We start from the raw sequence: 26,911 nt of genomic DNA, 5'->3' as shown, positions 1-26,911 counted from the left end.
TTGAAAATCTCAGGAACACTCTCATTCTAACAATGTAATGTCATCCTCACTTTCAGATCAGAAAAACCAGAACCACAATCTAATGCTATTTGTGGAGAAGGTAGGGCATGATACAAAGTCAAAGACCAGAAAAAACCCAGGACAGTAACGCATAATCATAATTTTTTAGTATCCCACTTTGGAACTGTGGTATAATAAAATATATATATTTGCACTTTATTCCCTGTTCATGGTACAAAGCTCCTAAAACCCTTGGAATTTCCTGGGTGTCAGGAGTTGTTATTCAATAGCAAATAATAATAAGGAGCCTCTTTTAACCGTAACTGTTTATGTTAATGAAGCGACTCAGGATGGGACCCCTAGATAGCTTCACGATGGAGGCCGTTCACCAGAAAGACCAAACATGTCATTAGAGGGTTGGAATTTTCAGCCCCGTCCCCAGACTCTGGGAGGAAATGGGGCTGGAGATTGAATTCTATAAAAAGTCTTGAACAGGGGCTTCTCTGGTGGCACAGTGGTTAAGAATCCTCCTGCCAGTGCAGGGGACACGGGTTCAAGCCCTGGTCCAGGAAGATCCCACATGCCGTGGAGCAACTAAGCCCGGGCGCCACAACTACTGAGCCTGAGCTCTAGAGCCCGCAAGCCACAACTACTGAGCCCGCGTGCCGCAACTACTGAAGCCCATGCGCCTAGAGCCCATGCTCCACAACAAGAGGAGCCCCTGCAATGAGAAGCCTGCACACCACAAGGAAGAGTAGCCCCCGCTCGCTGCAACTAGAGAAAGCCTGCGTGCAGCAACAAAGACCCAATGCAGCCAAAAATAAATAAATAAATAAATAAAATTAAAAAAAAAAAAAACCTCTTGAACAGTGAGATTCTGAGAGCTTCAGGGTTGGTGAACGTGCTGAAGTGCTGGGCGGGTGGTGACACACCCAGAGAGGTCATGGAAGCTCTGTGGCACCCCCCCACCCTCTCGCCCCACCCCAGCCCATACCTTGCCCTACGCATCTCTTCCATTTGGCCATTCCTGCGTTGAAATAAGCTTTATAAGAAACTGGTAAGCATAAGTGAAGTGTTTTCCTGAGTTCTGTGTGTCATTCTAGCAAATTATCAAACCTAAGAGGGCATCCTGGGAGCCCCCAAATTTGTAGTCAGGCAGGCAAAAGTGTGGGTCGCCTGGGATGCCATTTGCAGCTCTGGGAGCTAACATCAGAACTGAACTGCTGAACACCCAGTTGGTGTCAGAGAACTGGTTGGTGTTGGAAAAGACATACACCTGGTGTTAGAAGTAGGGTCAGAAAATATCGACAGGAACCTAGAGAAATTTCTGACATTGACCTAAACCAAGTCTGGAGCAACAATCAGAAAACCAGACAGTTGGGCTTCCCTGGTGGCGCAGTGGTTGAGAGTCCGCCTGCCGATGCAGGGGACACGGGTTTGTGCCCTGGTCCAGGAAGATCCCACATGCCACGGAGTGGCTAGGCCCAGGAGCCATAGCTGCTGAGCCTGGGAGAGGCCACAACAGTGAGAGGCCCACGTACTGCAAAAAAAAAAAAAAAAAAAAAAAAAGAAAATAAAGAAAAAAAAAAACAGACAATTGAAGGAAGCAGGTCACACAATCTTAACCAGAATGAAAAAAAAAAAAAAAAGGAAAGGCCAAACTTGACCCTGAAGTCAACAGAAAAGAAATAAAAAACCTCTGTCAACAAAATAACTAAGAAGAAGCATAAATCTAAGTCTCTGAGTCTCCCTGGAAGGTAGCCTGAAACACAGGCTGTTAGGTTAAGAAATAAGAATTACCCACTAACGATGCAGAAGAATGCAGCTGCTTTCTCTCTACCCTCTTACAAGGTGAAACACACACCTTTTTAAAAGAATCAATAAATAGGGCAAAGTTAACTTTCATTTAACAAGTGGCACATTTATTTAATTGAAATAAATGTATTTCATATAACAAATACACATCCTAGTTAAATAACATCATGCTTTTAAGTTAGATAAAAATTCAATTCATGCTAAATCAACTGAGTGCTTCCTTCAAAGAATCAAAATCAGTGCTTTGCTATAGCTGTAGTCTGACTGAAGTAAAATCCCTGCTGATTGAAAAATAATACAGCCTGCTAGGCATCTCCTACTTACATCGCTGGCTGCTGACTCCAGACCCCCTGGTCTAGACAAGTCTCTGGGACTCCCCACCTCTCACAGCCAGCTTTTCTGGGACAAGCCGCAGACTGCCAGTGTCGAGAGCTCCCTAATCCTATGCCATGTGCATGTCACTCACTGGGTGTCAGCTAGGACACTTGGCTCAGTTCAAACAGAGCTGGCCTCTAAACAAGGATTATCCAGAGCATCTTAATGAAAGACCCGTCAGGCCAGCAAGACTTAGTCAATCTTTCAGCTATTTTTGCTCTTGAGGAAACAGGGAGTCTTTGTATGGGTCACAACTGTCTTATCTCAAGCCCACGCCAGGCTGGGCCCTCATTGCTTTCGGTTTCAATAACTACAAGGCCAACCTTTATTATATCGTCTTTGTAGAAAACGTCAAAAATCAAAGACAAAAACAGACAATGAACAGCCTCCACCTCTCACCACCCACCCCGTTCCTCCTACCTGACCTCTGGGCCTCCAGATTCCCAGCCAAGCTTATGCTGAGCTGTGATGTCCTGAGGGTCTGGATCCCTTTGGGTCCCAGTCTCTGAGACACAAGTGAACCTTGTCTACACAGCGTGGGTTGGGCTTACACCTAGTGCCCACGTGATAAGACTCCTGGAAGGCTCTTCCTCCTCCATTAGCTCCTCCCCCTTGGGCTTGCTGTGCCTTTTAACGTCAATCAGCCAAGGCTATCATCAGTTATTTACATCTCTCAACAAAATTACTTCCAGAAGACAGGGTTCGATAAGAAAAAGTAGGGAAAAACTATCATAATAATAATAGCTAACATTTACTGAGTGTGCTGTCTCAGAGACAGTAACTTTGTAAAGAGGGTGTTAGTATCCCCACTTTACAGACGAGAAAATTGAGGTTTAGTGTAAAGGTAGAGCACCTGCCTAAGGTCACCTCACTGATTGAAGAGCAGAGTTTAATTCAAACTTACTCCTCAGTTGAGTTCTCACAGTTAGACCTAAGAGATAATTCAGGGAAAATGCCTACCAGCTGAATTTTATTTAATTCAAATGTAAAGTAGCTTATGCCCCAGGGAGTGAGTTGGGAGGGAATATATGATATTAAATTTTAGCTTACTAAACAAATTGTTGGACAAAATTTAAGTTTTTTGGAGGATGAGTGAGGTAGAATAATAGTATTGATGTAAGTTTTTATGGGCCCTTAAATTTTTAAAATACTGGGATTCTTGCAGTTTAAATGATTTGGAAATTTGCTCAAAAATATTACAGGAGGTGAGTAGGTAAGAGTGTAGATGACATCAGATCGGCCATGAGTTGATAATAATTTTTTAAATTGAAGTATAGTTGATTTACAATGTTTCAAGTGTACATCAAAGTGATTCCATTATATATATACATTCTTTTTCAGATTCTTTTCCATTATAGGTTATTACAAGATATTGAATATAGTTCCCTGTGCTATATAGTAGGTCCTGGTTGTTTATCTATTTTATATATAGTAGTCTGTATCTGTTAATCCCAAATTTCAAATTTATCCCTGCCCCCCCTTTCCCCTTTGATAACCATAAGTTTGTTTTCTGTGAGTCTACTTATGTTTTGTAATTGTAAATAAGTTCATTTGTATCATTTTTTTAGATTCCACATATAAGTGATACCATACGTTATTTGTCTTTCTCTGCCTGACTTACTTCACTTAGTATGATAATCTCTAGGTCCATCCACATTGCTGCAAATGGCATTATTTCAGAGTTGATAATAATTTGAAGCCAATTTATGGATATAGATATGGGCATTCCTTGTGGTAATCTGTGAATTTTTGTATATGCTTGGAAGTTTCCTCACTAAAAAATTAAAATGAACGAATGAATGAAACAGCAAAAAACAGAAATCAAAAAACAGTGTGTCAGGGTGGGCCTTACCTTTGCTCTTCAGTCACTGAAATGTTAAGGTCTAAGCATATTTCAAGTAATAGCAGGATAACAAAAATACAAGTAGTAGCAACACAATTATAATACTTCCCTCCCACGTGCCTAGAGCTTTACAATTCACAGGACCCATACCTGAGTCTACACTGGAGGTATTGATACCACTTTACAAATGGAGAAACTAAGGCTCAGAGGGCCGAGGTGATCTTCCAAAGGTCACTGGAATCTGCAGCAGGGTCAGAGCTACAGTGAGTCCTTTCTGTGAACAGCAACTTTTTCTGAATGCCCTTTGGAGCAGCAATGCAGGCATTAGCGGGAGCCTGCAATTCAGAGGTGGAGAGCTCCCAGCCTGGACCTTCTCCCAGCTCCAGATCTCAGGATGACCTCTTTGCTGGGGCCCCACATGCCATCCCCCAGAAGGACAGCCCTCCAGGCAGGGGCAGATCCAGGTTTTATGGACAGTGAAGCCTATACAAGTTGGAGACCCAAAATTACAAATACAAAATTAGATAGTTAATATTAATTTTGAATGAGAAAACAAGTCCAAATAAATGTCTGGATCCTTGGTGAGTCAAGACTCTTCTGAGATCTCTTTTAGGCAGTTTATCAGAAACACAAGCATAATGCTTTCTGGTTATAACCTGGCTACCCCTCCGCTCCTGGAACTCCCAGCACCCACAGAGACCTGTGCAAGAGAGGAGGCCCAGAAGCTTAAACTTCATTTGCTTCTGGGTAAATCCACCTCTAGTGCCTACTGCACTCCTCTAGGGCACTCTGCCCGCCCACCCCTCTGGAACTCACTGAACTGGCCTGGTCCCTCCCTCTACCAGTTCTGAGCTCTGCCAAAGCCCCTCCCACCCCTTGCCAGCATACCATGGCTACTATGGACAATCTGAAGCTAGATCCTGACCCCTATTGTAAAACTGGCTCATTGGGCTTGCCTCATGGTGCAGTGGTTGAGAGTCTGCCTGCCGATGCAGGGGACATGGGTTTGTGCCCCAGTCCAGGAAGATCCCACATGCCACAGAGCGCCTAGGCCTGTGAGCCATGGCCGCTGAGCCTGTGCGTCCGGAGCCTGTGCTCCGCAACGGGAGAGGCCACAACAGTGAGAGGCCCATGTACCGCAAAAAAAAAAAAAAAAAAAAAAAACCAAACAAACAAAAAAAAACCTGGCTCATCACTGTACCATCTCAGGCTCCTATGTGCCAGGCACCGTGCTAGGCACTAGAGGTAGACATCTCATCCCCATTTTATCAGTTGAAAAAAGTGAGTCTCCAGGAGACTGGTTACATCAAGGCCACACAGCCAAAAAAGGACAAAACCAGGATTAAACTGGAGGGGATGGAAAGGAGAGAGGGAGAGAACCAAAGCAAACATCACCACTTTCCCTATTATACAAAGGGCACTCCTGGAAATTGGCTCACATAATAATGGAGGCTAAAGTCCCAAGACCTGCAGTCAGCAAACTGGAGATCCAGGAGAGCCAATGGTGTAGTTTCAGTCCAAAGGAACAGCAGGCTCAAGACCCAGGAAAAGCTGATGTTTCAGTTCAAGTACCAAGGCAGGAGGAAACCAATGTCCCAGGTCAAGGCAGGCAGACAGTAAGGGTTCTGTCTTCTTCGTGGGAGGGTCAGCCTTTTTGTTCTATTCAGACCTTCAACTGATTGGATGACACGACCCACACTGAGGAGGACAATCTTCTTTACCCAGTCTACTGATTCCTCCAGAAACACCCTTATAGACATACCCAGAATCATGTTTAACCAAATATCTGGGCACCCTGTGGCCCAGTCAAGTTGACACATGATATTAGCCATCACACCCTCTGACTTAAACTATAAAAGGGCAGGTCCAAATAAGGAAAAATCTCAGGAAGGAAACTGTCACTGTGACTGGATTGCCAGGAAAATACCAAACATTGCCCCCCAAATGCTATGGTTCCTTAATGTGATCTCATCTCAATCTGAAGTACATGCAAGTATGTAGGCATATTTGTGGCACTTATCAATGGCGCTGAATAAGACACTTCATGAAACCTTCCTGGAGATATTTTGAATCCTACTGTATTAATCATGTTTTTAATTTCTGTATTTTATGATTGTTTGACATTTGGGGGCTTTGTTAATCCTAAAGAGACCGCCCCTCTCAGGGCTAACCAACTCCTAAAGACAGTAAACAACTCAGTCTAGGAGCACACCTTTGATAAGTAAGCCAACAAACCCAGAGTCCATACCCGAACCACTTCCTCTGTCTGGCTTTTACATTCCAGAAGGCAGCATTCTTCTGCCCTAATCATCCCAGGACCAGACATCAGACAACTAGGGCAGTCCCTATACGCCAGAGCCCACTAAAATTATTCAAATTAGCCAATCCCAAACTTGGCCCATCTGTTCCCCCTGCCTCATGAAAACCACATTACAGGTTTTCCTTAATTTTTCTTCCTCCTGACCAACCTGCATGCTTCCCCATGTGGCCCTGGTACACGGTGTACCAGGCCTCCCATGCCTAGGGAACTTGGAGTCAAAACTTTGTCCTTCATGGCAGTCATCTCCTGATGTGCTGGTTTCACCATGCCTGGTTGAAAACAAGTCCCAGGTACATTTTAATCCACTACATTAAAGTGCGTTCACTACTGTCCAGTCAGATGGAAGATTTTACATGTTTAACAAATTTTGCTCTACTCCTTCTCCTTACAAACTCGATGAACTGTCAGGTGGCATTTAAAAAGCAATTTAATTACATATTACTGTCGAATGCTATAATTATTTGAGTGAGTGAGCCAAATTTTGCAACTAAATAACATAGCTACAGTATGATTTTTTTTTTTTTTTTTTTTTGCGGTACGCAGGCCTCTCACTGTTGTGGCCCCTCCCGTTGCGGAGCACAGGCTCCGGACGCGCAGGCCCAGCGGCCATGGCCCACTGGCCCAACCGCTCCGCGGCACGTGGGACCCTCCCGGACCGGGGCACGAACCCGTATTCCCTGCATCGGCAGGCAGACCCCCAACCACTGCGCCACCAGGGAAGCCCCCTGGTATGATATATTTAATGCAATAATTACTCCTGAAGAATACAGCACCGGGCCGTCCTCTCTTTTGTCCCACTCTATCAATGTACTGAAACGAGATATCTTCTCCAACAAGGAAAGTTTTCACGTATATTTTAGCCATTTAACCTTGATAAAAGAGAGGTGTCATCAGCCAGAAGTGCTCAAAAAACATCACCTAAGCTATATTTTTATTTACAGATTTATTTCCTACACAAAAGGTATGCAGACTAAATTACATTTAGCTATGCTAATTGTGCAATCATATCTTTATGGAAAGAAAGAGTTACATGAAATCTGCACGGCCACAATTCTGCTGTATCTAAGAATGTTTCTACAAGTATTCGTTGAGTACCTACTACATACAAGGACCTGTGCAGATGGACAGAAATTTCCCCACCCAGTCCTGGTCCCATTCCCAGTCTATTAGCTTTAGATGCTAATGGAAGAACAGCAGAGCTTGCCAGTTACTGATAAGGTAGGCCAATAATAAGGTGAGCCAAATTTCAGGGGAAAGGTGTTTGTTTGTTTGGTTTTGGCCGCACTGTGTGGCCTGCAAGATCTTAGTTCCCCAACCAGGGATCAAACCCAGGCCCCCTGTAGTGGAAGCGTGGAGTCCTAACCATTGGACCACCATGGGATTCCCCAGGGGAAAGTTTTTTCTAACGTTAGAAGGTCTCATTTAAATATTGGAAGGTTAAAGGTAATGAGATGTGTGTACATCTTTCCCTTTCTAGCTTGAGTAGGGATGTGTCCTAGTGCTTTGTGTTTTCCTCTACACTCAATAGAGTGTTTCTGAATGAATTAAGTTCTACCTTCATTCACTGTGTACACATCTGACATAAAAAGGTACTGAATAAATCCATCCATCTGCTAATTCATTCTATGCTCTAAATGTTTGTGCCCTCCCAAAATTCATACGTCAAAATCCTAACTCCCAAAGGTTATGGTATTAGTAGGTAGGGCCTTTGGGGGGTGATGAGGTTATGAGGGTGGCACCCTCATGAATGGGATTAGTTCCTTATAAAAGAAGATCCAGGGAGATCCCTCACCCCTTCTACTATGTGAGGACACAGGGAAAAGATACTGGCCCTGATTCAACTATGCTGGCACCTTGATCTTGGACAGAAATAAATTTCTGTTGTTTATAAGCCACCCAGTCTGTGGTACAGTAGTCCCTCCTTACTCACAGTTTTGCTTTCTGTGGTTTCAATTATCCACAGTGAACTGCAGTCCAAAAATATTAAATGAAATTAAATTTTTAATTTCAGAAATAAAAAATTCTTAAGTTCTAAAGTGCATGCCATTCTGAGTGGTGTGATGAAATCTCACGCCATCCCACTCCGCCCCACCTGGGACGTCAATCAGCACTTTGTCCAGTGTATGCTGTCCCTTAGTCACTTAGTGGCCACCTCGGTTATCAGATCAACTGTATTTCAGTGCTGTGTTCAAGTCACCCTTGTTTCACTTAATGAAGGCCCCAAAGCACAAGAGTAGCGATGCTGGCAATTTGGATTTGCCAAAGAGAAGATGTAAAATGCTCCCTTTAATTGAAAAGGTGAAAGTTCTTGACTTAAGAAAATAAAAGAAATCATATACTGAGTTTGCTAAGATCTACAGTAGGAATGAATCTTCTATCCATGAAATTATGAAGAAGGAAAAAGAAATTTGTGTTAGTATTGATGTTGCACCTCATACTGCCAAAGTTACAGCCCCGGTGTGATAAGTGCTTAGTTAGGATGGAAAAGGTATTAAATTCATACAGCAAGATATTTTGAAGACCACATTCACATAACTGTCATTATAGTACATTGTTATAACTGTCCTATTTTATTATTGTTGTTAGTCTCTTACTGTACCTAATTTATAAATTAAACATTATCACAGGTATGCACATAGAGGAAAAAACATAGTATATACAGGATTCGGTACTCTGAATGGTTTCAGGCATCCACTGGGGTGGGGGGAGGGGGTGGGTCTTGGGACGTATTCCCCCACCGATAACAGGGGGCTACTGTATTTGTTATAGAGGCCCAAACAGACTAAGACAATTACTGAGATCCTATCCCTCATTACGCCAGGAGCTGTGCTGGGAAAAAAAACAGTGAACGTGTCACATCAGGTCCTTGTGCTGACGGAACTTACATTCTAGTGGAATGGAGTACACATTAGGCCCTCACCCCCGACAGTTATTCCCTTCTGAAATGCCCCTTCCTGTCTCCTCATCTTAGCCGTGGCCCAAAGTGCAGTCCAAGTCCCAGCTTCTCTAGTCCCTCCAGCCCAGGTTGGCTCTACAAGTCATGGTACCTGTCTTGCCCTTCTTGGAACTTTCTTGTGGTCACTGCTACTTGTTGGCATTTTGATGCATCTGTTTTCTCAGAGAGATTGAACCCTCTTGATGGTTGGAGACTCTGGTTCTAACTCTGGTCCCATCTATCCCCACAACACTTATCGAGTATCTGGGCCCTTCTTGTCAACGCTGGGGTCCAAACAGTTGGTGGCAACAGGCAGAAAATCTCTGCAGCCTATCAGGAGTGCAGCACTCTCTAGCCACCTCCTCAGGGACAGTTGCCAAAAAATGAGGCACCTGTATTTTCCACCACCTACATCATCTCTGGATTAGGGGAAGGAAAGTTGGCGTTGGCTTCCAAAAATCTGGGTTTATATCCCATATCTTAGACTTAACTAGCAGAAGCAAAGTACAATGTAATCAGTATGAGCTAAACTCCTTAGGTGTTTTGAGGAGAGAACAAACAATCAATGAAAACTTGGTAAAACAGAATCTGAGCAGCAGGTAAAAAATTGGCAGCATTTGGACAAGTGGAGATGCTATGGGAGGGAACAGCATAGGTAAATGAATCAAAGAGTAGGCTACTGCCCTCCAGACCTCTCTCCAGCCTTCTCTGCCCTCTCCAAACCCTGGGAGCTGACCTGCGAGGTACGCATCAGCTGGCCTCTCTGGTCCTCTGGCTTCCAGTTGGATTCAGCCAGTGGGAGGCAACAGGAGATCAGAGGATGGGAAAAGAATGAAATTAGGATATTTATTCCCCAGACCCCTCCCAGCCAAGCCTCAGCTGAGCAATGCTGGATTCCTCCAGCTGATGGCCTTGGCTCCTGTGGGGTGGCCTTCCCCTCAGCTCCTGCCCTGACTCAGGGCTCTAGTAATCACTCCCTCTACTTGCTTCTTCAGGCCCCAAATCAATACCATTGCTTCACCGCTCTTGTGGTTCCCTTTAACCCTGCCCACATCTTTGTAAATAGTTGTTTCATTAAACCCTTCTTAGCAGCACTGTTTGAGTGTGCCAAGTGTTTCACAAGACCCTGACTAATAAGCTGGGAAGGCCAACCAGATATGACTGATATTGAGAGGAGGAGATAATAAAGAAACATCATAGCCCAATTATAAAGGGCCATGCTAGGGAACTGAGGCTTTATATCAAAGTTTTCAGAACAGAGGGGGAAGCTTTGAGAAAATCAATCTAGTGTTCGGAAGAAAATTAAATCAAAAGAGAGACAAAACCAGTTCTGGACATCAGTTAGGAGACTAGTACAGAGGTCCAGGTATAATAATAAGGGCCTGATTCAGTGCTAGCATACAAATAAAGATTCGGATAAGACAGAGGTAAGGGAAAGAGAGTGACTGGATGAGAGGTAAGAAGGGCCGCTGTGGGGACGGAGCCAAAGTTGAATCCAGGCAGCTGAAGAGAGAGGAATTGTGTGGGCAGAAACAGGGAAGTCTAGGCAAGGGCCGGTCTGGGCTAGTTTGGGACAAGTTAGGGATTTGGGAGATAGAATCCCAAATGCTAGAATGAGCATGGCATAACTGTGGACAAGGAGAAGGGAGCCTAAGCTGGTGCCAACCGGGAAGACAGAGAAATAAGACTGTATAGGCATATTAAGTAAAATTTGGGGTTGGAAGCTTAATCCTAGACAATCGTAATCTCATCTAGGGGTCACAAAGTAGCAACCTGCAGGCCCAGTGCAGACCAGAGCTGTGTTTTGTTTGACTCACAAATTCTGCTTAAATTTTGAATTAGTGCCAACATTAAAATTTTTGGATATCTTACCCTTGAGATTCCAGATTATTGGCCTCTCTGACGACACTGAACCCACATTCTCACATGTCAACTCTCGGCTGGAGCTGAGCCATCACTGCCCATCTAGACCCTGCACGAGGTTCCAGCTCTCACCCACGTGGCCTACGATACTCCTTTGTTACTGCTCAGCCCTAGCTGCACATGAGCTGTGGTCCCTGCTAAAGGCAGTGAGAGCCCTTGGAAGTTCTTAAGGAAACTGAAGAAGAACCCCTGGGGGGGAGTCGAGAGGATGACTTAGAGCAATTCAGTTGAGTTCAGCATTTTTGAGTGTTTACTATGTCCCAGGCACTGTGCTAAGCACTGAGGAACCTGGGATGAATAAAAAGAGTCTATTGTCACAGGGAAGACCAGGAATATGAAGGTCCATTAAATGGCTGATTCAGAAATTCAGGCACCAGCAAGGGCTTAGAATAGACATGAGAACAGAGATGAAGGTGTGAATGCAAAACAGATGTTGAAGGACTTTTTGTGACAAATTAGCCATAGGGGATAAAGAAGGAAAGATGTGAACTGGGACCTTGTTCGGGTGGCTATACTGAAAAGACGGTGTAAGTAACACTATTGGACTACTCAGAGTGCAGTGAAGATCCAAAGCAGGGTGAGAGAGAAGGAAACCACGCCCCTTGAGGACCCTGAGAACGAAGGAGCCGAAGGAGCTGAGCCCGAGAAGGGATTAGGCAGGTGGCACCCTTCCTCTCAGCTCACCTTCCCTTGAACTCAGGAACTGGATTACTATTTTGTTAACAAATAAAGAAAATGGAGCAATCTTCATTTAGGCCTGCAGGCCATGTTGGAACTCTACCTCTAGAGCTGTTACAATGCCAAATATTTGTTTAAACATGAAGCTGTGAAGGTAGTGCTCTAGTAGTGGACCAAGAGCAAATCGTCCAGGCAACAGAAACAATCCCGTACAGCTCCCTGATGATTCAGAGTTTAGAATCACATTGGGTTTTTTAGTTCCCTAACTCTTTAGGGGGAAACTGTAGGAATTTTCTTTAAAGAATTACTGATTAAGAGTTACTCATGAGGACGTGGCAATAAAACAGTGGCTCCCTTTACTACTGAGAAATTTCCTACAAGTTTCCCTATAGTCTATATACATTTTACAATCAGAGAGCTTTGCAATGGTGGGGGGGGGGGATGCCGACAATTTCACCAAACCATACATTTGCTAAGCAGAAAATAAAAATCCTATTTACAGAAAGAGAATTTTCTCACATTACGGCTCCAGAAAAAGAAAAAATAAGACAGTCAATTGGATTATTTCCACTGAAAGTTAAAGGTTTTGTCTGAATTATATGGGGGCAAGTGCCTTGTTTCTCTGCTTGTTTTAGCCAGTGGGAGCTTGACCACTCATGTTCTAGTGTATAAATCATCACTACTTAGCTCCCCTTCACCCCCACCATTCACAGTTGGCCTCTAGTCAAGTATACTGAAGGTTTCAATGTTTGCGTATGCCTGTGTGTGTCCATCCTGAGACTGTACAACAAGACACACAGGAGAGGGAGGCCTAATGTGGAATTAATTTGCTTCCAGTCACACAGCAGGGATCCAGCTTTGCCTTGATCTCCTGAACCCATTCAACGATCACAATAAAATTACTAATCAGCCTCTGGAGTGCTGGAATTCCCACCCAGAGTTTCACATACAAGAAGACTGAGGAGTGGAGTTTCATTATAAACAGGGACTGGCCAATTTGTCGGCATATTGTTCCATGGAATCCAGCATGTGAGGTCTTAACACAATGAGAAGAGACTCTTTAATTACACGTTACACATGTGTTGTTTGAATGTGATTGAAGAGATGCCAAGTTCAATACTTTAATGGTTAGGATAGAATGAGGGGGTAGACGCAGTAACAGGTGTGCCCAGTTCCCTAAGCTAGTGTCTTTCCTATGTCTAAATAAATGACACAGTTCCCCATTCCTGCAAAAGCCTTGTCTGAGGATGTGTCAGGAGTTAGGAGACCCAAGTCCACATTCCAGGTGGTGCCAGGTAGGGCTTGTCCTTAACTATTCTGGGTCATGTTTTCTTCATCAGTGGAATAAAGGATTGGACTGGGTAGTTTCAAAGGTCCCTTCCTTTTCTAAACTCTGTGAGCCTCTAAACGAGGGGAAAAGGGAAGCAGAGGTTCACAAGCAGATACTCAAATGGGAATACTTGTCCTACTAACTCCATAAATTGACTGGAGCTCTGAACTACTGCAGCAGAGAATGACAATGGTTTGTAACCAAGCCTTGAACATAATCAGAATGGAAACCATATCTCCCTTTCTGTTCCCCCAAGTCTGACACCAGCACCATTACTGACCATGATTCACTGGGCAGTTGCTGTGCACTACTGTGCACTATCCCAGACACAACAAAAACATCAGAAAAAATTATTGAAGGTTTTCTATGTGACAGCCATTACACTGTGAACTTCACATAATTTCTCACAACAACCCAAGAGGTTGGTATTATTATCCCAGACATTGCGGAGCCATGGGCAAGTAGCAATCGCTTTGAGTCCTCTTCCATGAGCGTAAAATAAGTGGATGTGTCCAGTAGACTTTAAAGGTCCCTCCTACTCTATGACTCAAAACAAGCTTGGATTTGATTACCTAGACCTTGAAAGGATCATGATTATCGTGCAAACCCAGTTGGCCAGAAAATAGGATGGCCCGTCACCCACTTAAAGCACCATGCACATGCTCACAGAAACACAAAACCACATTTACTAAACGCAGCACCTCCTTGGGATGTTCTCACAATCTATACTGTAAACAAGGTGATTGTTAAAACACATCATTTTCCTATGAAGACACCATGGGCTGAAAGTATCATAGATTGAAATCACCATAATTCCCAATATTGAGGCCTCCCCCTTCCAGAAGTCAGGGATTGGTCCCGGGATAAAGACACAGATACTTCCTCTCCATTACTGTAGATTGGGCTAGAGTGCTGGTTCCCAGCTACACAGAATGAAAGCTCCCTGAGGGCTTGGCTAGGGTCAAATTTGTAAATTCATTATGACTGGAAAGGAATTACCCCATGGTATTTAAGGATGATCACCAACACCATCACCCCATCACTCACCATGCATTTATAAAATCAGCTGCTCTGTACATGGCTCAGCAGCTAGGCTGGTCATTTGCTTAAGACTGTTTTTCCTAACAGTCAGGACCATGAAGGTGAAGAAGGCCTTAACGACCTCAGACAGGATTCAAGGGACAATACAAAGTGTTTGTAGAAAGAGAGCATAAGATATTCTTGGGTAGGTAAAGGAGAGGGGTTCTAAAAGAAAGACCTGCTGGGATCACGACTTAGAATGGAGTGCCAAGTTATATTAACTTGTTAGAGCTGCCATTAAAAAGAAGAAAAAAAGAGAGAGAACCCACAGCTAAACAACAGAAATTTATTTTCTTACAGTTCTAGAGGCTGGAAGTTCAAGAGCAAGGTCTCTTGGGGCCCTATGTAATTGCAGCAGTATAATATTTTGGTATATTAACCAACTCTTTTCACCTGGAGATTCCCAGTTACCCTGGGAGTCAACCCCACTCATGCAACCAGACATGTGGCACCCACTGCCTCAAGGAGGGCTCATCCCATGGAACTGCAGAACCAAAAGGTCAGATGCATAGCTTTTGTTTTCAAAAGGCAAGGTCCAGGTTGAATTAGTCTGCCTGATTAACATCGCTATCCTACAGCAAAAAGTGAACAGAAATATCAGCAGCTTGACACAAGAAAACTTATCTGGGTTGAGCCTTCCTCTCCATCTTTTAGCAACATCATTTGGAACACATGGCCTTGAAGGTCAGTGCAACAAAGGAAGAAAGAGAATAAAGAGCTCACATTCAATGTAAAATTCCTCAGCCTGTATATTATTCTGTTCAGGCTGCCATAATAAAATACCACAGACTGGGTGGCTCAAACAACAGAAATTGATTTCTCACAGTTCTAGAGGCTAGAAGTCCAAAATCAAGGTGTCAGCATGTTTGGTTTCTCATGAGGCCTCTCTCCTAGGCTTGGACCTTCTCATGCCCTCAAATGGTCTTGTCTCTGCACACCCCTGGTGTCTTTTCCTCTTCTTACAAGGACACTAGTCATAATGGATTAGGGCCCCACGCTTATGATCTCATTTAAAATGTTAATTACCTTTTCAAAGGCCCTCTCTCCAAATAGTAAGATCCTAAGGTACAAGGATTAGGGCTTCAACATATGAATTTTTGAGGGGACACAATTCAGTCCATAACACCAGCATTTGCCCTCTTCAAAGTTACAGGCATAGACAGACCCAGCATGCTCTAAATTTACTATTCTTTACAAAGTTCTCTCCCCATCTCTCTGCCCCAACTTAGCAATTTTACAAGGTAAACCACAGGGTTCACTGGCTGGATCTACTTTTCTTCTTCCTATTACCATCCACATTTATTGGATTACATAGACTTTTAAGGCTGGCTGGGAATTAAGAAGCAACTAGTTGGCTTTAGGTCTAGTCTAGGCAGCTTGTAGCAACTTTCACCTTCTGCTCCTATTTACCAAATCTTCAAGGGTCATAGAGGAGTTATGTAATGGGTGACGGAGCAGGGAAACGTGAAAAGAGGAAAAAGATATGTGCATCTGTGCCCAGAAATGCCTCATCATGGGTCGTCTCCACTCCCTATAAGACAATTTCCTGCGTTACATCAGATTAACAGGCCTAGACACAGGCAAGATGGAGGAGAATCTGTTCTGTAAAGGAGTTCTAGTTGCCTATCAACACTCAATTTCATTTTCTCTGGCAAAACATCAGCCACACAGACCCACATGCACAGACCCATAGGCCCTGAGTGACATTTCAAGCTCTCCAGCTCCAGATATGTTTTTACATTGTTCAGCCAGTAGGAAAAAGCAGCTCGAATTTTAAGCAGAGTCATTTCGCAAACCACCAGCTGTCTCCTGGATAAATTCTGGGTTTTTTAGATGTAGTTACAAGCAACCCTCTCCAATGCACTTATTCATTCAAACAATATTTACTGACTACATTCCATGTACCAGGATTGGGGACATAACGGTGACGGCCACAAGCTTGGGGTCTAGTGAAGGAGACAAGTTCTAATAAATGGTACTTATTTCACCCCTCTGTGCCAGGTGCAATACTGGACACCTTAAATAATTGGGAAGGTACGATTATCTCCACCGTACAATGAAGAAGCCAAGGTGAAAAGAAGTCCAAAAGACAAGCTCGTGCTGCTAGTCAGTGGAAGTGTCAAGACCAGAAGCCATGTGACCTGACTTCCTGAACTTGGGTGGAAGATAAAAATTTATATCTTTATTTTCACTAATCTCTAACTGAACTTTATCACTTTCTTCATATATTTACGCAAGAAACCCCAGCAGTACTAGCAGCACCTATGACTTTGTCACCAATAGAAATCACAGATATTTTCTTATATTACAAGCATTGCCCAAATCTTGAAATATTATTTATGCTCATTACTATTTCAAAATTATGATAGCTAATAGATCCACTGCTAGATCATGTGACTTAAAGCATTCGTTTTTCTAAAGGCACATATACTACTGCATAAATTCTTTTAATATGTTGACAAGTGTTTTGGAATAGGTTACCTTTATAATACTATGCCTTTTATTTTACACCTTCAAAAGTACTGCACCAAGAAGTGGTCCTTAGTCTTCCCAGAAATTCCAAAGTGGTACGTGGCAGGAAAATGGCTCAGAACCCTACATTACAGCAATGGGCAGCCCAGGCAAATCCAGAGGCTCTGCTCACTGTGTCTTTGAGTAAGAAGCTAGGTTGGGATTCTTTTATAACTAAAAGAGAGAAGCGAAGAGGAAAGGAAAGGACCCCAATTCCACAAGAGGACTCTTTCTACCCTTTCCACCAGTTCCTGCTGAGCACGTGCCCTAAATGCTCTCCTCTGCTGGTTCCAGCCGCAGCTGAAGCTGACTCCTTGAGCACCCCTCAGTGCCAAGAGCTGTGTGGATAAATGTGCCCCACTGTGGGCAAGCAGACGTCACTTCCTACCCCCGGAGGGCTGAGCACCCCTCGCGCCCTGGGAACCATGCTGTCAACAAGCGGAAGGTGCCAGAAATTCCCACACACTAAGATACCAAGAAATTCCCATACACAAGACGACGGATACTTCGGGTTTTTAACCGCCCCTCGCAGGTCAGCCTCTCCGCGACCCCGAGGCCCAACACTGCCGGAAGGAGTCCCAAGACCCGGGTTCCAGTAAGGGCTGCACTAGCTGTAATGCCGGGGGTGGGGAAGAAAAGTGTGAACGGGGATGTAACCCGACACACAGGGGCCGCGCAGTCCCAGCTGCTGGGACAGAGTTGGGTTAACAATCGGCCTTAGGGGTGATCTCTGTCCCCGCCCGGTTCCCCCCCCCCCGGCCAAGTGCCCGATATAGGCCGCCGGATGCCTCTTACCCAGGGGTGCGCGGAGCCTCCGGCCACAGAGTTGGCGCAGCAAAAGCAGCCGCTCCCTGCGAGGGCTCTCGCCTCTGCTGGGGCCCGCCCGCCCGGCCGCCCGCCCGGCCCTGGGCGGAAGCTGGAGGCGGGGAGAGCGAGCCCACCCCCACCCCAGGAAAGTTCCGGAAAGGTCCCGCCGCTGCCCCGCCCGGCGCCAGGGGCCGGGGAACCAAGGCCAAGTGCAAGCTGCACCCGGGCTTCGAGCGCGCACAGGGTACAGCCAGGGACGCGAGTCCAGAGGGCCCGGGGCGCTGCCGGCAGGGCAGACGCCCCTACCCGCAGCGCAACCTGGAGCGCGGCCGGGTGCCCTTGGCGCGACACAGGAGGGCACGGAGGCCACCTGTCGCTCCCCCCATTCCCGGGTACCTACACTGTTGTGTAACTGGGAGGAACAAAGTTGAAGGCGGGGCTGTGGATAGAGGCCCTGGCGGTTTGCTTCGGGTCGTCCTGTGAGCCCTGCTGGGCTTCTCATCTGGTTCCCAAGACTGTCCAGAGAGACAGCTGTTCCCGCGTTCATTTCACAGATAAGGTAACCGAGGCTCAGAGAAGCCCCAAAACTTGCCTTGGTAAGCGCCGGAGCAGCGCTCTTCCCTCGGGGGTGGAGGTCAGGGTCAGCTGGCTTTCAGACACTGGTCTCCACACCACGTTGCGTCCTACTTTCATGACTGGACGTTTTCAGTTGGCTGCTCTAAGTAGGTGCGAAGTGTAGGGGAGTGGTCCTCGACCACATCAGATCTAGAGCACCTTTTTATAACATATATAGGATGTCCAGAAGTCTCACTGCAATTTTAAGCTTTTATAACTTCAGATGTGTTACAAACTTTCCTTTAAAGTCCCTTGAAAGTATAATTACGTTTCTTTTACATTTATTTCGTTCTGTGAATTTTGAATAATTCTTTTTGTTTCAGTCTACTTTTCTTTTTCTTTTTCTTTCTCTTTTTAAAGAGCAACCCTAGTAAACTTAAAATTGAGGCAATCACAGAGGTAAGAGCTCAGAAAAGCAACCTAATAAAGTTGCCCCCCTGCATTGGGCGCACAGAGTCTTAACCGCTGGACTGCCAGGGAAGTCCCTATGTACTGTCTATTTTTGTCACTTGTTATCTTTTTTGGCTTGAAGTCTATTTTGTCTGATATGAGTATGGCTACATCCACTTTTGTCTGCCATTTGCTTGGAGTATCATCTACCATCCCTTCATTTTTAGCTTATGCTTGTCCTTGGAGCTGAGGTTTGTCTCCTAGAGGCAGCATATAGTTGGGTCTTGTTTTTTAATCCATCCAGGCACTCTGTGTCTTTTGATTTGTGAATTCAATCCATTTACATTTAGGGTGATTATTAATAGATGAGGACTTAGTACTGCCATTTTACCTTTTGTTTTCTGGTTGCTCTATATTTCCATTGTTTCTTTTTCCTTGTGTTTCTGTCTGCTATTTTAGTTTGGGGGTTTTCTATTATATTTTTCTCAGTTTCCTCTTGTTTTATGTTTCGTGTCTCTGCTCTAGATTTTTGTTTTGTGGTCACCATGAGATTTGTATAAAATGTCTCGTAGGTAAAATAATCCTTTTTCTGCTGATAGCATCTTATCTTCATTTACCTATATGGGTTTCTTCCTTTTCCACCTTTTTGTTTTTGCTGTCTCAAATTATCTCTTTATGTCGTGAGCTTGTTACAAAGTTGAGGTAATTATAGTTATTTTTTTCTGCTCCCCCCTTTAACCTTTATGCTATAATAAAGTGTTTAAAACCTATTCTGATTGAGAGTTGCAATTTTCTGGTTCTATTTATCACCTTGCTCAAAGTTTTATGTACTTTTGCCTTTTTGTTTCTGGTAAAGAGTTCCTTTCAACACTTCTTATAAGGAAGGTCTAGTGATGATGAACTCTCTCAGCTTTTGTTTGTCTGGGAAAGTGTTTATTTCTCCTTTATATATGAACTATAATTTTGCTGGATAGAGTATTCTTGGGCAACAGTTTTTATCTCTCAATATTTTAAGAATGTCATTCCACTTCCTCCTGGCCTGTAGGGTTTCTGCTAAGAAATCTGCTGAAAGCCTCATGGTGGTTCCTTTGTAGGTTACCATCCTTTTTTCCCCAGTTGCCTTTAAAATTCATTTTTTTGTCATTGACTTCTGACAATCTTAATATAATGTGTCTTGAAGAAGGTCTTTTTGCATTTAGGTAATTAGTTGTTCTCTTAGCTTCATGAACTTCTATAACCAGTTCCTTCTCCAGGTTTGGGAAATTCTCAGATATTATTTAAATAAATTCTCTGCTCCCTTCTCACTCTCTTCCTTCAGGGATACCCATTACCCTAATGTCACCCTTCCTAAAAGAGATAACTCTCATAGAATTTCCTCACTTTTTTTAATATCTCATTTCTCTTTCCTCTTCTAGCTGTATCATTTCTAGATTTCTATCTTCAAGCTCACTAATTCTCTCTTCCATATGGTCTGCTCTATTTTCAATGCTTTCTAATGCATTCTTCATCTCATTTATTGAGTTATTCAGCTCCAGAATTTGTTTGGTTCTTTTTTAGAGTTTCAACATCTTTGGTAAAGTATTCCTTCTGTTTACTAATTTTATTCCTGAGCTCACTGAACTGCCTTTCTGAGTTTTCTTGTAGCTCATTGAGTTTCTTCATGAGAGCTATTTTGAATTCTCTACCAGTGAGATCGCAATATTCTGTGACTTTAAGTTTGGTTCCTGGAGAATTGTCATTTTCCTTTTGTGGTATGGTGTTACTGTGGCTCTTCATGGTGTTTGATGAATTGTTCCTCTGCCGGTGCATTTGAAGTAGCCAACAACTTTCTGCATGATTCTAACAATTCAACAGCTTAGAAATTAGAGGCTTTTCTTTTGTTTTTCCAGTAGGTGGCACTATAGCACAAGTTTTGAGTTTCCCTTACCTGCATTGCCTCTGATAAATTATGTTTGAGAATCAGTAACTTTCCACCCTCCACCACCTCTGTCACAGGTGTGGCCCCATGCCCTCCTTATCATTTCTTTTCCTCTGGGGTCAGTGTTGCTGATGTGGCTGCTTTGTGCACCAGGATGGTGGGCTCTTCTGTTGCATCCAAGATCCCCTGAGTCACAGGCTCCATTACCACTGGGAGGGAGAGTGGAGGCCGGCTGGGGTCATGCAGGTGCCTCTGCCATGTCCAGTGTTGTCAGGTTTGCAGGGTCCATCACTGCAGGTGGTAGACCACAGGGCTAGAGTCACAGGCACCTCAGCAGCTGGTGGGCTGGTATTCTAGGTACCACTGCCACTGCTGCCCACCTACTTGTGGCTGCAGGCACTGCTATGGCCAGGAAGACAGAGTCATGTGTACTGCCTCCCCTGCTACTCTTGGGTTCTCTGGGGCTGCAGGCTCAGCTGCCATGGTGGGCAAGGCCGGGATTACAGGTACCACCTCCACTGTTCCCTTGGTTCTGCCTCTTCTCTGTGTTCCAGTCAACCCACCTGTTTTTCTTTCTTTTTTTTTTTCATACTTAAATGTTGGGGCAAGAGGGGGCACCAGAAATCATGCAGTAGTCAGAAAAATTCATTGTGTGTGGCACTATCCACAGAGTATAAGATGTTGGTATTCCTGGCTCCCACCCTCTAAGTGCCAACAGATCGTGTCCTAATCACCTTGACAAATAAAAATGCCCCTGTGTATTTCCAAAATGCCCCACCTCACCTCCCAGTTCCACCACCTGAATGAAATTAGAATATTTTCTAACACCATATACAAAAATAAAATGTATTAAAGACCTAAATGTAAGGCCGGATACTATAAAACTCTTAGAGGAAAACATAGGCAGAACACTCTCTGACATAAATCGCAGTAATATCTTTTTGGATCTACCTCCTAGAGTAATGAAAATAAAAACAAACAAATGGGACCTAATTAAACTTAAAAGCTTTTGCACAGCAAAGGAAACCATAAACAAAACAAAAAGACAACCCACAAAAATGGGAGAAAATATTTGCAAACGAAGTGACCAAGGGATTAATCTCCAAAATATACAAACAGCTCATGAAGCTTGATATCAAAAAAACAAACAACCCAATAAAAAAAATGGGCAGAAGAGCTAAATAGACATTTCTCCAAAGAAGACATACAGATGGCCAAAAAGCACATGAAAAGATGTTCAACATCACTAATTATTAGAGAAATGCAAATCAAAACTACAATGAGGTATCACCTCACACTGGTCAGAATGGCCACCATCAAAAAATCTACAAACAATAAATGCTGGAGAGGGTGTGGAGAAAAGGGAACCCTCTTGCACTGTTGGTGGGAATGTAAATTGGTACAACCACTATGCATACGAGTATGGAGGTTCCTTAAAAAACTAAAACAGAACTACCAAATGATCCAGCAATCCCACTCCTGGACATATATCCAGAGAAAATCCTAATTCAAAAAGATACGTGTAGAGGTACCCTGGTGGCGCAGTGGTTGAAAATCCGCCTGCCAATGCAGGGGACACGGGTTCGTGCCCCGGTCCGGGAAGATCCCATATGCCGCCGAGCGGCTAGGCCCGTGAGCCATGGCCGCTGAGCCTGCGCGTCCGGAGCCTGTGCTCCGCAACGGGAGAGGCCACAACAGTGAGAGGCCCACGTACAGCAAAAAAAAAAAAAAAAGATACGTGCACCCCAATGTTCATTGCAGCACTATTTACAATAGCCAAGGCATGGAAGTAACCTAAATGTCCACTGACAGAGGAATGGATAAAGAAGATGTGGTACATACATACAATGGAATATTACTCAGCCATAAGAAAGAATGGCTTATGTTGTTTGCAGCAACGTGGATGGACCTAGAGATTATTATACTAAGTGAAGTAAGTCAGAGAAAGACAAATATCATATGATATCACTTATATGTAGAATCTAAAAAGAATTATACAGATGAACTTATTTATAAAACAGAAACAGACTCACAGACTTTGAAAACAAACTTAAGGCTACCAAAGGGGAAATATGGTGGGGAGGGATAAATTAGGAGTTTGGGATTGGTATATACATTACTATATATAAGATAGATAGTCAACAAGGACCTTCTGTTTAGCACAGGGAACTCTACTCAATATTCTGTAATGAGCTATATAGGAAGGGAATCTGAAAAAAAATGGATATGTGTATATGTAAGACTGAATCACTTAGCTGTACACCTGAAACTAACACAACATTGTAAATCAACTGTACTCCAATATAAAAATAAAAAAGAAAAAGCATCAGCAGTCCTGGTTTTAACAACAACAACAACAAAAGCAGCAGCAGCAGCCCTGGTTTAGATGGGAAGGGTGCAGGCAGGAAAGAATCACAAGCGATGTGCTGCTTGCTGGGTGGTTTGAGGTTGGTGGTGTGGAATCAGATTCAGAGTTAAGAAAGGTGTCCTGAGCAGCTCCCACATGCTGGGGGCTTCTACCTGTATTCATCCTATTAGCTCACCTAAGCCCTCTCTTTAGCCTTTGAAGAAGAGCTGGGACTGTAACATGAGACAGCCAGGAGGGGGCGCTGAGAGTTCACTCACTCGCTCGCTCACTCACGCAGTCATTCTTTCATATGATGGATGATCCCTGGAACCCTGCCTGCTATGCATCAAGCAAGCCCTGTGACCACACACTGTTGAAAAACTCAGACTCGGTTCCTACCCATGTGGGGCCTGCCAAGTAGCACAAGTGCACCTGGGGAGAAGGGAAACTAGGAGACACACTGCTAAAGAGCGGCAAGAGGAAGTGATAGGCGGGGCGGACTCGAAGAGGAACACACCCCAATTCAAGAACATCCAAGAGGCAGAGTAGTAAACTGACAGAGCTCTGGGAAGACACGCAGGCTAGTGAGCAGAAGGGCTGGCAACAGGAATGGGTTGCCATGGGGAACGGAACAGAGGAAAGTGCTCTCTGGACAACAGGAAAAGGAAGGTGCAGGAGGAAGCATTGTGAGGAGGCTGTTCCTGCAGGCATGCAGCTTTAAATAGTACCCCCTGCTTTAGCCGGATCAGCACGCCCCACCCTCGTCCCTTCCCCGTTGCAAATTCTCCCCTCCCTGAGTAGCTAGAGAAGCAGCCTCAGCCCCTGGCCCCAGCAAACCCTCCCTAGCTGAGAGCAGCGCAGCTAACAAAAAGCTTCGGAGGAGGAGCTGCAGCGAGATGTGTGGGAGCTAGGGTGAGTTCCTAGTGCAGGGACCTGCCAGCACACAGTGTTCATCCTGCCAGACCACCAGGCACTCTCAGAAGCGGAAGGGGGTGGGCAGACAGGACATAATGATTGTATTATGCCAGGTGTTTTTTAAAGGCAGCCCTAGCACCTCCTGAATGTACGGTTTTCATCACAGTCATTCTGCATGTCGAATAAAAACTAGAATTGCTATCAGGCTACAGGGTGGCTGGAGTTTTCTCATCTGTTACATAGAAGACGAAGCTGTTTTTCAGACCAGAAGCACTAATGCATATGGAGGTGCTTCACAAACTACAAAGAGCTCTAACTCAATCAGCACTCTTGGTTGAAGGCAAGAAAGCAGCTCTGGATAACACACAGAAAAGGAATGTATTAAGGCTTTCAGGGGTTCACAGTACCATCAAAATGACAAAGTAATGATGGCAGGAAAAGTGCACAGGAATCAGCACCTCTGCAAAATCAAAAAGCAGAAAAGGCAACACCATTTTTCAGCAGGAACAGCCTGGCAACCCTCAGAATACTCCCCCTGCCTTGGCAAATGACTCCAGAGTAAGTGATAAAAATATAAAGGGAACGAGAATGCAAGTCCTCATGGAAGTGTCCACTGACCAAATTAATGTCAAAGGCCAGCGCCACAGCTGTCAGAGGAAGGAGAGCGTGTACATGGCTCCTCTGACTTCCACCAGGATTCTTATGATGAGTATTTCCCCCAAATTGGAAAAGGGACTGAATACTAGGCGGCCAAGAGAAAAAAAGAAAAAAGGAAGATGTCAACTATAGGCTCCGTAAATATTAGATCTTATTATATATTGTTTTCTACTTATATAAGCAAGGTGGTATGATAGTGAAAACCCTCAGCCCTAGAACAACGAAGACTTCTACTAAATACACGTGCAGTAGAGGGACGTCCCTGGTGGTCCAGTGGTTAAGAATCCGCCTTCCAATGCAGGGGATGCAGGTTCGATCCCTGGTCAGGGAACTAAGATCACACATGCTGCAGGGCAACTAAGCCTGTGCGCCACAACTACTGAGCACTCGAACCACAACTAGAGAGCCCATGTGCCACAACTACGGAGCCCACACGCTCTGGAGCCCCTGCACCACAACTAGAGAGAAGCCCGTGCACCTAAAGAAAAGCCTGCGTGCCGCAGCTAAGACCCGATGCAGTCAAAAATTTAAGGGGAAAAAAAAAACACACATGTACATTAGAGTGCTGGAGAATGATGGTGTGGCTCAGGTAGACTCAGACTCTCCATCCAAAGGGGTCTCTGAGTCATAAGACTGGAATCAAGTCTTTCTCAGAAACTTAGCTTCATAAACTCAGTTTTGGGAAATTCCTTTTGCCTAAATTTCCTCATCTATATGATAGGAATAAATATGTCCTCCTACCTCAAGGATATGCTGGAGGAATAAACACTATGACTTTTGGGCCACAAATAACTCAGAGTATGTCTGACTATGAAGACCAAAGGTTACCTTTGTGTTCATACACCACCACTCTCAGAAAGAATGAACTGACGTGCCTCAGTTAACTGTATCGGTAAAATGGGTATTTTTATGAGTACCTACCTCATAGTATCCTTATGAAAATTAAATGAGTTAATATATATAAAGTGACTGGTACCATACCTGGCATAGAATAAGTATTCAGTAAATTGTAGTTCCTAAAGTAACTATAGTATTATAGGAATTATTGTTATCCAGTGTTCAGGCAGGCGTTATATGAGGTACTGAAGAGAAAGTGCTACAGGTCTGCCCTAAGGCAAATGAAACAGTATAGTATTGAGTCTAATATAAGAATATTAGACCTCATTTCTCAAAGATGGGAGTAATCGGAAATGTACAAAAGCTAACTATTTACAGCACAGACAGATATAGTGCACTGCAAAGTGCCCCTTAGACATAAAATTGGACCTGAGAGTGGAACTGATATTCCCAAGAGATGAAGCAAAAAGTGGGAGAGGTCTCAATGTATCCTCCAGGGCAAATAAATGCTTGTGGGTGTTCCTTTTGCCTCAAGATCAAGAGCTGATGTGGAGGGGCTCCATTGTAGCTGAGGGCTGGCTCCCTGTCAGCATCGGTTCCCTCAAGATGCTTCTTCCCAAACCTGCCTTCGTGCCAGCAGTGAGTCCCATCATTACCAGTTTCTGTTCCTTTGGTACTTCGTGTCATGGTTACTTATTACCCCCTTTAATAAAGTTATGCATAATGTGACAAACTGTGTCTCTCCATGAAAAGCATAAAGCCACTGAAGACAGGAACTGTGTCTTCTACATCTTCTTCTCCCCAGGACTTAGCAACGTCTTTTTCCCAGTAAAAGTGTGTTGGGTTCCATGGAATGGTTCCCAGGTAGGAGTAGAAGTGTCAAAAGAAGCTAAAACAGGCTGCCTCAAAGGGCTGCTAAAGGCCCAGTACACTTGTGACTCACATTTGATAAGCACCTGGAGAACAGGAGTCAATGAAAAACTCAGGAGTTGCATAGAGTATGAGGATCTAAGGCCTCCCTGACCCCTGGAACAGGTAGCATATCTTCTACTAGTTCATCTATCTCTTTTCTATGCACGTTTGAGCAACACAGGAAAAGTCCATCTTTAAGGGAGCACTGGGAGGCTCTGAAGGTGCACAGCTGAGGTTCTGGGCAGCAAGCATTTCCCTGGAGGGGCTGGGAACCATGTCTCCTGTCCCCGTAGTCACCCCCTGTGTCCTATAGATCTCCTTCTCCCCGCAGCTGCAGGGAGCAGCTCCTCATGGGCCTGTGGGCCTTCCTTCCTGAGGGGCAACTCAGAAGAGGGGGAAACTGGGTAAATTACTGTGCCCTGAGATCACTAGAGTTGATCCCAAGGCCACATTTTTACTCATCATCTCCCCTTTCCCCCTCCCCTATCCATTCTACAACCCCGTTACCCTCAGCTCTCATGTAGGCAGGTCCTGGTGGCTTACCTGGCGGTGTGACCCAAACCCTTATTCCTGAGGGGTCTGAACACTTGATAATCAAACCCTTCTCAGGCTGGGTTGCTGCATGTGTCTACTCACAGTTATAACAGAGCAAAGGAGTCCAGGAGATGCCCACCTGAACCACCTGAGTCTCACACATATTCCT

At 44.4% G+C, this 26,911-nt stretch overlaps 1 protein-coding gene across 4 annotated transcripts in view; it reads right to left on the bottom strand.

Moving 5' to 3' along the window:
- Nucleotides 1–26,911, bottom strand: part of SQOR (sulfide quinone oxidoreductase) — a 66,378-nt gene that overhangs the window by 28,349 nt on the left and 11,118 nt on the right. Inside the window, exon 1 of one of the 4 annotated variants that reach the window (XM_067029185.1) lies at nt 18,018–18,207. The exons of 1 other annotated variant lie outside the window; for it this stretch is intronic. The gene's annotated coding sequence lies outside the window, so the exon portion shown is untranslated. Of the gene's footprint in view, nt 1–2,610; nt 2,746–17,605; nt 18,208–26,911 lie in introns of those variants that run through there. 2 more of the 4 variants (XM_059059397.2, XM_067029184.1) reach the window with 2 other exon arrangements.

Source organism: Kogia breviceps, chromosome 3 (assembly GCF_026419965.1).
Source record: "Kogia breviceps isolate mKogBre1 chromosome 3, mKogBre1 haplotype 1, whole genome shotgun sequence".
NCBI classification, from domain to species: domain Eukaryota; kingdom Metazoa; phylum Chordata; class Mammalia; order Artiodactyla; family Physeteridae; genus Kogia; species Kogia breviceps.
Note: the sequence above shows the minus strand (reverse complement) of the source record. Positions and strands in the feature narration are given on the sequence as shown.